The 10,862-nt window shown below is 46.1% G+C and overlaps 22 non-coding genes across 22 annotated transcripts; 12 read left to right on the top strand and 10 right to left on the bottom strand.

Annotated features, from left to right (window-relative positions):
• The first annotated feature begins 1,134 nt into the window (after nt 1-1,134).
• LOC121310648 lies at nt 1,135-1,317 on the top strand. Its single transcript, XR_005948890.1, has one exon. It is a non-coding gene; the product is annotated as a U2 spliceosomal RNA (small nuclear RNA).
• Nucleotides 1,318-1,620: 303 nt separating this feature from the next.
• Nucleotides 1,621-1,714, top strand: trnai-uau. Its single transcript has 2 exons — nt 1,621-1,658; nt 1,679-1,714. It is a non-coding gene; the product is annotated as a tRNA-Ile (tRNA).
• Nucleotides 1,715-2,165: 451 nt separating this feature from the next.
• Nucleotides 2,166-2,237, bottom strand: trnaa-ugc. The gene has a single exon. It is a non-coding gene; the product is annotated as a tRNA-Ala (tRNA).
• Nucleotides 2,238-2,340: 103 nt separating this feature from the next.
• On the top strand, nt 2,341-2,422 carry trnas-gcu. The gene has a single exon. It is a non-coding gene; the product is annotated as a tRNA-Ser (tRNA).
• Nucleotides 2,423-3,342: 920 nt separating this feature from the next.
• Nucleotides 3,343-3,416, bottom strand: trnat-agu. The gene has a single exon. It is a non-coding gene; the product is annotated as a tRNA-Thr (tRNA).
• A 117-nt stretch (nt 3,417-3,533) lies between these two features.
• Nucleotides 3,534-3,627, top strand: trnai-uau. The gene is made up of 2 exons: nt 3,534-3,571; nt 3,592-3,627. It is a non-coding gene; the product is annotated as a tRNA-Ile (tRNA).
• Nucleotides 3,628-4,084: 457 nt separating this feature from the next.
• On the bottom strand, nt 4,085-4,156 carry trnaa-ugc. The gene has a single exon. It is a non-coding gene; the product is annotated as a tRNA-Ala (tRNA).
• A 103-nt stretch (nt 4,157-4,259) lies between these two features.
• trnas-gcu lies at nt 4,260-4,341 on the top strand. Its single transcript has one exon. It is a non-coding gene; the product is annotated as a tRNA-Ser (tRNA).
• Nucleotides 4,342-5,135: 794 nt separating this feature from the next.
• Nucleotides 5,136-5,209, bottom strand: trnat-agu. The gene has a single exon. It is a non-coding gene; the product is annotated as a tRNA-Thr (tRNA).
• A 117-nt stretch (nt 5,210-5,326) lies between these two features.
• On the top strand, nt 5,327-5,420 carry trnai-uau. The gene is made up of 2 exons: nt 5,327-5,364; nt 5,385-5,420. It is a non-coding gene; the product is annotated as a tRNA-Ile (tRNA).
• A 450-nt stretch (nt 5,421-5,870) lies between these two features.
• On the bottom strand, nt 5,871-5,942 carry trnaa-ugc. The gene has a single exon. It is a non-coding gene; the product is annotated as a tRNA-Ala (tRNA).
• Nucleotides 5,943-6,045: 103 nt separating this feature from the next.
• Nucleotides 6,046-6,127, top strand: trnas-gcu. Its single transcript has one exon. It is a non-coding gene; the product is annotated as a tRNA-Ser (tRNA).
• Nucleotides 6,128-6,921: 794 nt separating this feature from the next.
• On the bottom strand, nt 6,922-6,995 carry trnat-agu. The gene has a single exon. It is a non-coding gene; the product is annotated as a tRNA-Thr (tRNA).
• A 117-nt stretch (nt 6,996-7,112) lies between these two features.
• Nucleotides 7,113-7,206, top strand: trnai-uau. The gene is made up of 2 exons: nt 7,113-7,150; nt 7,171-7,206. It is a non-coding gene; the product is annotated as a tRNA-Ile (tRNA).
• Nucleotides 7,207-7,657: 451 nt separating this feature from the next.
• Nucleotides 7,658-7,729, bottom strand: trnaa-ugc. Its single transcript has one exon. It is a non-coding gene; the product is annotated as a tRNA-Ala (tRNA).
• Nucleotides 7,730-7,832: 103 nt separating this feature from the next.
• trnas-gcu lies at nt 7,833-7,914 on the top strand. The gene has a single exon. It is a non-coding gene; the product is annotated as a tRNA-Ser (tRNA).
• Nucleotides 7,915-8,708: 794 nt separating this feature from the next.
• Nucleotides 8,709-8,782, bottom strand: trnat-agu. Its single transcript has one exon. It is a non-coding gene; the product is annotated as a tRNA-Thr (tRNA).
• Nucleotides 8,783-8,899: 117 nt separating this feature from the next.
• On the top strand, nt 8,900-8,993 carry trnai-uau. Its single transcript has 2 exons — nt 8,900-8,937; nt 8,958-8,993. It is a non-coding gene; the product is annotated as a tRNA-Ile (tRNA).
• Nucleotides 8,994-9,434: 441 nt separating this feature from the next.
• Nucleotides 9,435-9,506, bottom strand: trnaa-ugc. The gene has a single exon. It is a non-coding gene; the product is annotated as a tRNA-Ala (tRNA).
• Nucleotides 9,507-9,609: 103 nt separating this feature from the next.
• Nucleotides 9,610-9,715, top strand: trnas-gcu. Its single transcript has one exon. It is a non-coding gene; the product is annotated as a tRNA-Ser (tRNA).
• A 794-nt stretch (nt 9,716-10,509) lies between these two features.
• trnat-agu lies at nt 10,510-10,583 on the bottom strand. The gene has a single exon. It is a non-coding gene; the product is annotated as a tRNA-Thr (tRNA).
• Nucleotides 10,584-10,700: 117 nt separating this feature from the next.
• trnai-uau lies at nt 10,701-10,794 on the top strand. Its single transcript has 2 exons — nt 10,701-10,738; nt 10,759-10,794. It is a non-coding gene; the product is annotated as a tRNA-Ile (tRNA).
• The last annotated feature ends 68 nt before the right edge of the window (nt 10,795-10,862 follow it).

The following is a 10,862-nucleotide window of genomic DNA, read 5'->3' as shown; positions in this document are numbered from 1 at the left end:
GGTTGTGGTGCTGAAGAGTCTGTTGCACACGTGTGTTCTGGGTTTGCCAGTGGAGGGGGTTGTGTGCTGAAGAGTCTGTTGCACACATGTGTTCTGGGTTTGCCAGTGGAGGGGGTTGTGGTGCTGAAGAGTCTGTTGCACACATGTGTTCTGGGTTTGCCAGTGGAGGGGGTTGTGGTGCTGAAGAGTCCGTTGCACACATGTGTTCTGGGTTTGCCAGTGGAGGGGGTTGTGTGCTGAAGAGTGTTGCACACGTGTGTTCTGGGTTTGCCAGTGGAGGGGGTTGTGTGCTGAAGAGTCTGTTGCACATATGTGTTCTGGGTTTCCCAGTTTACCCGAGGTTTTTGGAAGGAGGCAGCCTGGTTTTTAATTACTTTTCTCAGAAGCTCTGTTTTGCAGGAGCAGCTAGTTCTCTATGGCATGAAGAGCGGAAAGATAGAGAAGAAATATTGGTCCTACCTGTGGATCATTCTGAACTGTTTTAAAGATGCTCTTTGGAGGGCAAGGAATGTGATGCTGTTTAAAGAGACACACTTTACTAGTGAAGGAATTGTGTGATTGGGACTCAGCATTTAAAACAAAAACTATGTGTTAAAAGATATTTCTAAGATGGGCTTTCCAGAGTCCGGATAAATGGAGACTGGACAGCTGGAGCGATGAGAGGTTTTAGGTGCTGGCATTGGCAAGAAAGATCTGAATGGATCCTTGGCAGTTTCAAGGCGAGGCTTTTGTAGTGGAAACAGCTCTTGCCAGGTACGATCAAAGTAATTTAAGAATGTTCTGCCTTGTTGGAGGATGTGGAACAGACTGAACTGGAAAGGAAGCATGTGAAGTGAAAGACTGTCTGGAAGTTCCTCTGAATATTGAGCTATAGGAAAAGACTGCTATGCATTGTTTATTGTTTTGTTTACAATGAAATGTGGGGATGTTCTATATTTAAACACATTAGAGTTGGGGGAAAGTAATATAACTAAAATATATTTTATAGTGCTTGGTGGAGTTTGAATTTTGGCAGGAAAATGTATATATTTTGCATATATGAAAATGTGTTTTTTTTTTTGGTTTGTTGTAGTTTTTCATGTGTGTATTGTATTTGTGTTATTATTTCTTATAATGTAAATATTGGTGTTGAATAAAACATTTATGGTAAAAAAAAATAAAATCTGTTCTTATCAGTTTAATATCTGATACGTCCCCCATAGGGGGACCGTCTATATTAAATGGATTTTTGGAAGCGGGAGATGGAAGCGGGGCTTGCTCCGTCCACTCCACGCATCGACCCGGTATTGCAGTACCTCCGGGAACGGTGCCCATTTCTCAGAAAGGTCAAAAGAGAGAGCGAGAGAGAGAGAGAGAGAGAGAGAGAGAGCCCCCAGAGAGAGCCGGAAAAAAGATCCTACCACTCCCTTTTTCTAGGATGTGTTCTTTTCCGCTCTCTTTTCTTTTTTTTTTTTTTTTTTTTTTTTTTTTTTTTTTTTTTTATATACAGGCAGGCAGGTTGGCCTAACTGGATGATGAGGGACAGCCTGCTGTGTGAACCCAGGTGGTCTTGGGATTCTGGGAGGAGGACCTCAGCGGTAAAGCAGAAACAGAGCTCTTTAGTGTAATCTCTCTATCTTTATTCCAGTGGCGCAATCGGTTAGCGCGCGGTACTTATACAGCAGTATGCTGCGGAGCAATGCCGAGGTTGTGAGTTCGAGGCTCACCTGGAGCACTCCCCTTTTCTCGGTCAGCTTATTCCAATAGGTTTTGCTTCAACGACAATGTTCATCAAGTGGGAGATTGATAGAAAATACGAATAAAATAAAATCTGCACACGCAGACATACATATACTTATGTATTTGTATATGTGTATGTATCTGCACACGCATACATACATATACTTATGTATGTGTGTGTGTGTGTGTGTGTGTGTGTGTGTGTGTGTGTGTGTGTGTGTGTGTGTGTGTGTGTGTGTGTATATATATATATGTGTATGTGTGTGCCTGTGTATATATATGTTTGTGTGTGCGCGTGTATATATATGTGTATGTATGTATTTACAAATGAAAAGATAGATTGAATGAATGAATGCATGAATATTTGAAAAAGCCTGAAAGGCGGTGTAAGAGTTTGCTTCTGATCACAAAATATGATTCTAATCAAGGGAGAAGAAAACATGGGTTGGAGATGCCGGGGATTGAACCCGGGGCCTCATACATGCAAAGCATGCGCTCTACCACTGAGCTACATCCCCGAGTGAAAGGTGTGCAGCAGTGTGAGCAATTGACCCCCTTTCATTTGTGAGGCAACCTCTCCCGTTCCAGGGTCTCATGTTCCAGGGTTTTCGTAAACCAGCAGACGAGGTGGCCGAGTGGTTAAGGCGATGGACTGCTAATCCATTGTGCTCTGCACGCGTGGGTTCGAATCCCATCCTCGTCGGCTTTTGGCACTTTTTCCTCCGTGGCCTGGGGCTCTCTGTCCCTGTGCAGCCTCGACCTGCGTTTGGCTCTAGGGCACTACAGCTAGCGCGTTGGACTGTGCTGAGCTGTGTGGTGTGATTAAAAGGTTGTGGCTCAGTTCCAGCACTCACGCAAGATTTTCTCCTTCGTTTGCACATTAAAATTGAAATGCATCTTTCTGTTCTTGTTTTTTTTAATAAACAAACCAAGAACATGGAGGCACTGTGGCCTGGGGCTCGCCTTCCCTGCGCAGCTATCACCTGTGTTCTCCTTCGTTAGCACATTAAAATTGAAATGCATCTTTCTATTCTTGTTTTTTTTAATAAACAAACCAAGAACATGGAGGCACTGTGGCCTGGGGCTCGCCTTCCCTGCGCAGCTATCACCTGTGTTTGTCTCTGGGGCACTACAGGTAGCTCGTTGGACTGTGCTGAGCTGTGTGGTGTGATTAAAAGGTTGTGGCTCAGTTCCAGCACTCACGCAAGATTTTCTCCTTCGTTTACACATTAAAATTGAAATACATCTTCTTTCTATTCTTGTTGTTTTTAATAAACAAACCAAGAACATTGAGGAACTGTAGCCTGGGGCTCTCCGTCCCTGCGCAGCTATCACCTGTGTTTGGCTCTGTGGCACTACAGGTAGCTCGTTGGACCGTTCTTGTTGGCTTTTGGCACTTTTTCCTCCGTGGCCTGGGGCTCTCTGTCCCTGTGCAGCCTCGACCTGCGTTTGGCTCTAGGGCACTACAGCTAGCGCGTTGGACTGTGCTGAGCTGTGTGGTGTCATTAAAAGGTTGTGGCTCAGTTCCAGCACTCACGCAAGATTTTCTCCTTCGTTTACACAATAAAATTGAAATACATCATTTTACTGTTGTTGTTGTTAATAAAGAAACCAAGGACATTGAGGCGCTGCTGGGATTTGAACCCAGGATCTCCTGTTTACTAGACAGGCACTTTAACCAACTAAGCCACAACGCCCTGCTGTTGCCAGTGCCTTACTTCTTGGCTTGCAGAAGTGAAGGGCTTTGTTGCAGTCCCAAGATGTGCCTTCCATTTAGTGGGATTTCCTAAGTTTGTCAGCTGGCTCTTGTTGGCGCTCCAGTGGCGCAATCGGTTAGCGCGCGGTACTTATACAGCAGTATGCTGCGGAGCAATGCCGAGGTTGTGAGTTCGAGGCTCACCTGGAGCACTCCCCTTTTCTCGGTCAGCTTATTCCAATAGGTTTTGCTTCAACGACAATGTTCATCAAGTGTGAGATTGATAGAAAATACGAATAAAATAAAATCTGCACACGCAGACATACATATACTTATGTATGTGTATATGTGTATGTATCTGCACACGCATACATACATATACTTATGTATGTGTGTGTGTGTGTGTGTGTGTGTGTGTGTGTCTGTGTGTGTGTGTGTGTGTGTGTGTGTGTGTGTGTGTGTGTGTGTGTATATATATGTGTGTGTGTGCCTGTGTATATATATGTTTGTGTGTGCGCGTGTATATATATGTGTATGTATGTATTTACAAATGAAAAGATAGATTGAATGAATGAATGCATGAATATTTGAAAAAGCCTGAAAGGCGGTGTAAGAGTTTGCTTCTGATCACAAAATATGATTCTAATCAAGGGAGAAGAAAACATGGGTTGGAGATGCCGGGGATTGAACCCGGGGCCTCATACATGCAAAGCATGCGCTCTACCACTGAGCTACATCCCCGAGTGAAAGGTGTGCAGCAGTGTGAGCAATTGACCCCCTTTCATTTGTGAGGCAACCTCTCCCGTTCCAGGGTCTCATGTTCCAGGGTTTTCGTAAACCAGCAGACGAGGTGGCCGAGTGGTTAAGGCGATGGACTGCTAATCCATTGTGCTCTGCACGCGTGGGTTCGAATCCCATCCTCGTCGGCTTTTGGCACTTTTTCCTCCGTGGCCTGGGGCTCTCTGTCCCTGTGCAGCCTCGACCTGCGTTTGGCTCTAGGGCACTACAGCTAGCGCGTTGGACTGTGCTGAGCTGTGTGGTGTGATTAAAAGGTTGTGGCTCAGTTCCAGCACTCACGCAAGATTTTCTCCTTCGTTAGCACATTAAAATTGAAATGCATCTTTCTATTCTTGTTTTTTTTAATAAACAAACCAAGAACATGGAGGCACTGTGGCCTGGGGCTCGCCTTCCCTGCGCAGCTATCACCTGTGTTTGTCTCTGGGGCACTACAGGTAGCTCGTTGGACTGTGCTGAGCTGTGTGGTGTGATTAAAAGGTTGTGGCTCAGTTCCAGCACTCACGCAAGATTTTCTCCTTCGTTTACACATTAAAATTGAAATACATCTTCTTTCTATTCTTGTTGTTTTTAATAAACAAACCAAGAACATTGAGGAACTGTAGCCTGGGGCTCTCCGTCCCTGCGCAGCTATCACCTGTGTTTGGCTCCGTGGCACTACAGGTAGCTCGTTGGACCGTTCTTGTTGGCTTTTGGCACTTTTTCCTCCGTGGCCTGGGGCTCTCTGTCCCTGTGCAGCCTCGACCTGCGTTTGGCTCTAGGGCACTACAGCTAGCGCGTTGGACTGTGCTGAGCTGTGTGGTGTGATTAAAAGGTTGTGGCTCAGTTCCAGCACTCGCGCAAGATTTTCTCCTTCGTTTACACAATAAAATTGAAATACATCATTTTACTGTTGTTGTTGTTAATAAAGAAACCAAGGACATTGAGGCGCTGCTGGGATTTGAACCCAGGATCTCCTGTTTACTAGACAGGCACTTTAACCAACTAAGCCACAACGCCCTGCTGTTGCCAGTGCCTTACTTCTTGGCTTGCAGAAGTGAAGGGCTTTGTTGCAGTCCCAAGATGTGCCTTCCATTTAGTGGGATTTCCTAAGTTTGTCAGCTGGCTCTTGTTGGCGCTCCAGTGGCGCAATCGGTTAGCGCGCGGTACTTATACAGCAGTATGCTGCGGAGCAATGCCGAGGTTGTGAGTTCGAGGCTCACCTGGAGCACTCCCCTTTTCTCGGTCAGCTTATTCCAATAGGTTTTGCTTCAACGACAATGTTCATCAAGTGTGAGATTGATAGAAAATACGAATAAAATAAAATCTGCACACGCAGACATACATATACTTATGTATGTGTATATGTGTATGTATCTGCACACGCATACATACATATACTTATGTATGTGTGTGTGTGTGTGTGTGTGTGTCTGTGTGTGTGTGTGTGTGTGTGTGTGTGTGTGTGTGTGTATATATATATGTGTATGTGTGTGTGTGTGCCTGTTATATATATGTTTGTGTGTGCGCGTGTATATATATGTGTATGTATGTATTTACAAATGAAAAGATAGATTGAATGAATGAATGCATGAATATTTGAAAAAGCCTGAAAGGCGGTGTAAGAGTTTGCTTCTGATCACAAAATATGATTCTAATCAAGGGAGAAGAAAACATGGGTTGGAGATGCCGGGGATTGAACCCGGGGCCTCATACATGCAAAGCATGCGCTCTACCACTGAGCTACATCCCCGAGTGAAAGGTGTGCAGCAGTGTGAGCAATTGACCCCCTTTCATTTGTGAGGCAACCTCTCCCGTTCCAGGGTCTCATGTTCCAGGGTTTTCGTAAACCAGCAGACGAGGTGGCCGAGTGGTTAAGGCGATGGACTGCTAATCCATTGTGCTCTGCACGCGTGGGTTCGAATCCCATCCTCGTCGGCTTTTGGCACTTTTTCCTCCGTGGCCTGGGGCTCTCTGTCCCTGTGCAGCCTCGACCTGCGTTTGGCTCTAGGGCACTACAGCTAGCGCGTTGGACTGTGCTGAGCTGTGTGGTGTGATTAAAAGGTTGTGGCTCAGTTCCAGCACTCACGCAAGATTTTCTCCTTCGTTAGCACATTAAAATTGAAATGCATCTTTCTATTCTTGTTTTTTTTAATAAACAAACCAAGAACATGGAGGCACTGTGGCCTGGGGCTCGCCTTCCCTGCGCAGCTATCACCTGTGTTTGTCTCTGGGGCACTACAGGTAGCTCGTTGGACTGTGCTGAGCTGTGTGGTGTGATTAAAAGGTTGTGGCTCAGTTCCAGCACTCACGCAAGATTTTCTCCTTCGTTTACACATTAAAATTGAAATACATCTTCTTTCTATTCTTGTTGTTTTTAATAAACAAACCAAGAACATTGAGGAACTGTAGCCTGGGGCTCTCCGTCCCTGCGCAGCTATCACCTGTGTTTGGCTCCGTGGCACTACAGGTAGCTCGTTGGACCGTTCTTGTTGGCTTTTGGCACTTTTTCCTCCGTGGCCTGGGGCTCTCTGTCCCTGTGCAGCCTCGACCTGCGTTTGGCTCTAGGGCACTACAGCTAGCGCGTTGGACTGTGCTGAGCTGTGTGGTGTCATTAAAAGGTTGTGGCTCAGTTCCAGCACTCGCGCAAGATTTTCTCCTTCGTTTACACAATAAAATTGAAATACATCATTTTACTGTTGTTGTTGTTAATAAAGAAACCAAGGACATTGAGGCGCTGCTGGGATTTGAACCCAGGATCTCCTGTTTACTAGACAGGCACTTTAACCAACTAAGCCACAACGCCCTGCTGTTGCCAGTGCCTTACTTCTTGGCTTGCAGAAGTGAAGGGCTTTGTTGCAGTCCCAAGATGTGCCTTCCATTTAGTGGGATTTCCTAAGTTTGTCAGCTGGCTCTTGTTGGCGCTCCAGTGGCGCAATCGGTTAGCGCGCGGTACTTATACAGCAGTATGCTGCGGAGCAATGCCGAGGTTGTGAGTTCGAGGCTCACCTGGAGCACTCCCCTTTTCTCGGTCAGCTTATTCCAATAGGTTTTGCTTCAACGACAATGTTCATCAAGTGTGAGATTGATAGAAAATACGAATAAAATAAAATCTGCACACGCAGACATACATATACTTATGTATGTGTATATGTGTATGTATCTGCACACGCATACATACATATACTTATGTATGTGTGTGTGTGTGTGTGTGTGTGTGTCTGTGTGTGTGTGTGTGTGTGTGTGTGTGTGTGTGTGTGTGTATATATATATATGTGTATGTGTGTGCCTGTGTATATATATGTTTGTGTGTGCGCGTGTATATATATGTGTATGTATGTATTTACAAATGAAAAGATAGATTGAATGAATGAATGCATGAATATTTGAAAAAGCCTGAAAGGCGGTGTAAGAGTTTGCTTCTGATCACAAAATATGATTCTAATCAAGGGAGAAGAAAACATGGGTTGGAGATGCCGGGGATTGAACCCGGGGCCTCATACATGCAAAGCATGCGCTCTACCACTGAGCTACATCCCCGAGTGAAAGGTGTGCAGCAGTGTGAGCAATTGACCCCCTTTCATTTGTGAGGCAACCTCTCCCGTTCCAGGGTCTCATGTTCCAGGGTTTTCGTAAACCAGCAGACGAGGTGGCCGAGTGGTTAAGGCGATGGACTGCTAATCCATTGTGCTCTGCACGCGTGGGTTCGAATCCCATCCTCGTCGGCTTTTGGCACTTTTTCCTCCGTGGCCTGGGGCTCTCTGTCCCTGTGCAGCCTCGACCTGCGTTTGGCTCTAGGGCACTACAGCTAGCGCGTTGGACTGTGCTGAGCTGTGTGGTGTGATTAAAAGGTTGTGGCTCAGTTCCAGCACTCACGCAAGATTTTCTCCTTCGTTAGCACATTAAAATTGAAATGCATCTTTCTATTCTTGTTTTTTTTAATAAACAAACCAAGAACATGGAGGCACTGTGGCCTGGGGCTCGCCTTCCCTGCGCAGCTATCACCTGTGTTTGTCTCTGGGGCACTACAGGTAGCTCGTTGGACTGTGCTGAGCTGTGTGGTGTGATTAAAAGGTTGTGGCTCAGTTCCAGCACTCACGCAAGATTTTCTCCTTCGTTTACACATTAAAATTGAAATACATCTTCTTTCTATTCTTGTTGTTTTTAATAAACAAACCAAGAACATTGAGGAACTGTAGCCTGGGGCTCTCCGTCCCTGCGCAGCTATCACCTGTGTTTGGCTCCGTGGCACTACAGGTAGCTCGTTGGACCGTTCTTGTTGGCTTTTGGCACTTTTTCCTCCGTGGCCTGGGGCTCTCTGTCCCTGTGCAGCCTCGACCTGCGTTTGGCTCTAGGGCACTACAGCTAGCGCGTTGGACTGTGCTGAGCTGTGTGGTGTCATTAAAAGGTTGTGGCTCAGTTCCAGCACTCACGCAAGATTTTCTCCTTCGTTTACACAATAAAATTGAAATACATCATTTTACTGTTGTTGTTGTTAATAAAGAAACCAAGGACATTGAGGCGCTGCTGGGATTTGAACCCAGGATCTCCTGTTTACTAGACAGGCACTTTAACCAACTAAGCCACAACGCCCTGCTGTTGCCAGTGCCTTACTTCTTGGCTTGCAGAAGTGAAGGGCTTTGTTGCAGTCCCAAGATGTGCCTTCCATTTAGTGGGATTTCCTAAGTTTGTCAGCTGGCTCTTGTTGGCGCTCCAGTGGCGCAATCGGTTAGCGCGCGGTACTTATACAGCAGTATGCTGCGGAGCAATGCCGAGGTTGTGAGTTCGAGGCTCACCTGGAGCACTCCCCTTTTCTCGGTCAGCTTATTCCAATAGGTTTTGCTTCAACGACAATGTTCATCAAGTGTGAGATTGATAGAAAATACGAATAAAATAAAATCTGCACACGCAGACATACATATACTTATGTATGTGTATATGTGTATGTATCTGCACACGCATACATACATATACTTATGTATGTGTGTGTGTGTGTGTGTGTGTGTGTCTGTCTGTGTGTGTGTGTGTGTGTGTGTGTGTATATATATATATGTGTATGTGTGTGCCTGTGTATATATATGTTTGTGTGTGCGCGTGTATATATATGTGTGTGTATGTATTTACAAATGAAAAGATAGATTGAATGAATGAATGCATGAATATTTGAAAAAGCCTGAAAGGCGGTGTAAGAGTTTGCTTCTGATCACAAAATATGATTCTAATCAAGGGAGAAGAAAACATGGGTTGGAGATGCCGGGGATTGAACCCGGGGCCTCATACATGCAAAGCATGCGCTCTACCACTGAGCTACATCCCCGAGTGAAAGGTGTGCAGCAGTGTGAGCAATTGACCCCCTTTCATTTGTGAGGCAACCTCTCCCGTTCCAGGGTCTCATGTTCCAGGGTTTTCGTAAACCAGCAGACGAGGTGGCCGAGTGGTTAAGGCGATGGACTGCTAATCCATTGTGCTCTGCACGCGTGGGTTCATTGTGCTCTGCACGCGTGGGTTCGAATCCCATCCTCGTCGGCTTTTGGCACTTTTTCCTCCGTGGCCTGGGGCTCTCTGTCCCTGTGCAGCCTCGACCTGCGTTTGGCTCTAGGGCACTACAGCTAGCGCGTTGGACTGTGCTGAGCTGTGTGGTGTGATTAAAAGGTTGTGGCTCAGTTCCAGCACTCACGCAAGATTTTCTCCTTCGTTAGCACATTAAAATTGAAATGCATCTTTCTATTCTTGTTTTTTTTAATAAACAAACCAAGAACATGGAGGCACTGTGGCCTGGGGCTCGCCTTCCCTGCGCAGCTATCACCTGTGTTTGTCTCTGGGGCACTACAGGTAGCTCGTTGGACTGTGCTGAGCTGTGTGGTGTGATTAAAAGGTTGTGGCTCAGTTCCAGCACTCACGCAAGATTTTCTCCTTCGTTTACACATTAAAATTGAAATACATCTTCTTTCTATTCTTGTTGTTTTTAATAAACAAACCAAGAACATTGAGGAACTGTAGCCTGGGGCTCTCCGTCCCTGCGCAGCTATCACCTGTGTTTGGCTCCGTGGCACTACAGGTAGCTCGTTGGACCGTTCTTGTTGGCTTTTGGCACTTTTTCCTCCGTGGCCTGGGGCTCTCTGTCCCTGTGCAGCCTCGACCTGCGTTTGGCTCTAGGGCACTACAGCTAGCGCGTTGGACTGTGCTGAGCTGTGTGGTGTGATTAAAAGGTTGTGGCTCAGTTCCAGCACTCACGCAAGATTTTCTCCTTCGTTTACACAATAAAATTGAAATACATCATTTTACTGTTGTTGTTGTTAATAAAGAAACCAAGGACATTGAGGCGCTGCTGGGATTTGAACCCAGGATCTCCTGTTTACTAGACAGGCACTTTAACCAACTAAGCCACAACGCCCTGCTGTTGCCAGTGCCTTACTTCTTGGCTTGCAGAAGTGAAGGGCTTTGTTGCAGTCCCAAGATGTGCCTTCCATTTAGTGGGATTTCCTAAGTTTGTCAGCTGGCTCTTGTTGGCGCTCCAGTGGCGCAATCGGTTAGCGCGCGGTACTTATACAGCAGTATGCTGCGGAGCAATGCCGAGGTTGTGAGTTCGAGGCTCACCTGGAGCACTCCCCTTTTCTCGGTCAGCTTATTCCAATAGGTTTTGCTTCAACGACAATGTTCATCAAGTGTGAGA

This window comes from Polyodon spathula, unplaced genomic scaffold, assembly GCF_017654505.1.
Source record: "Polyodon spathula isolate WHYD16114869_AA unplaced genomic scaffold, ASM1765450v1 scaffolds_2341, whole genome shotgun sequence".
In the NCBI taxonomy this organism is placed as follows: domain Eukaryota; kingdom Metazoa; phylum Chordata; class Actinopteri; order Acipenseriformes; family Polyodontidae; genus Polyodon; species Polyodon spathula.
This window is presented reverse-complemented; position numbering and strand designations above follow the sequence as displayed.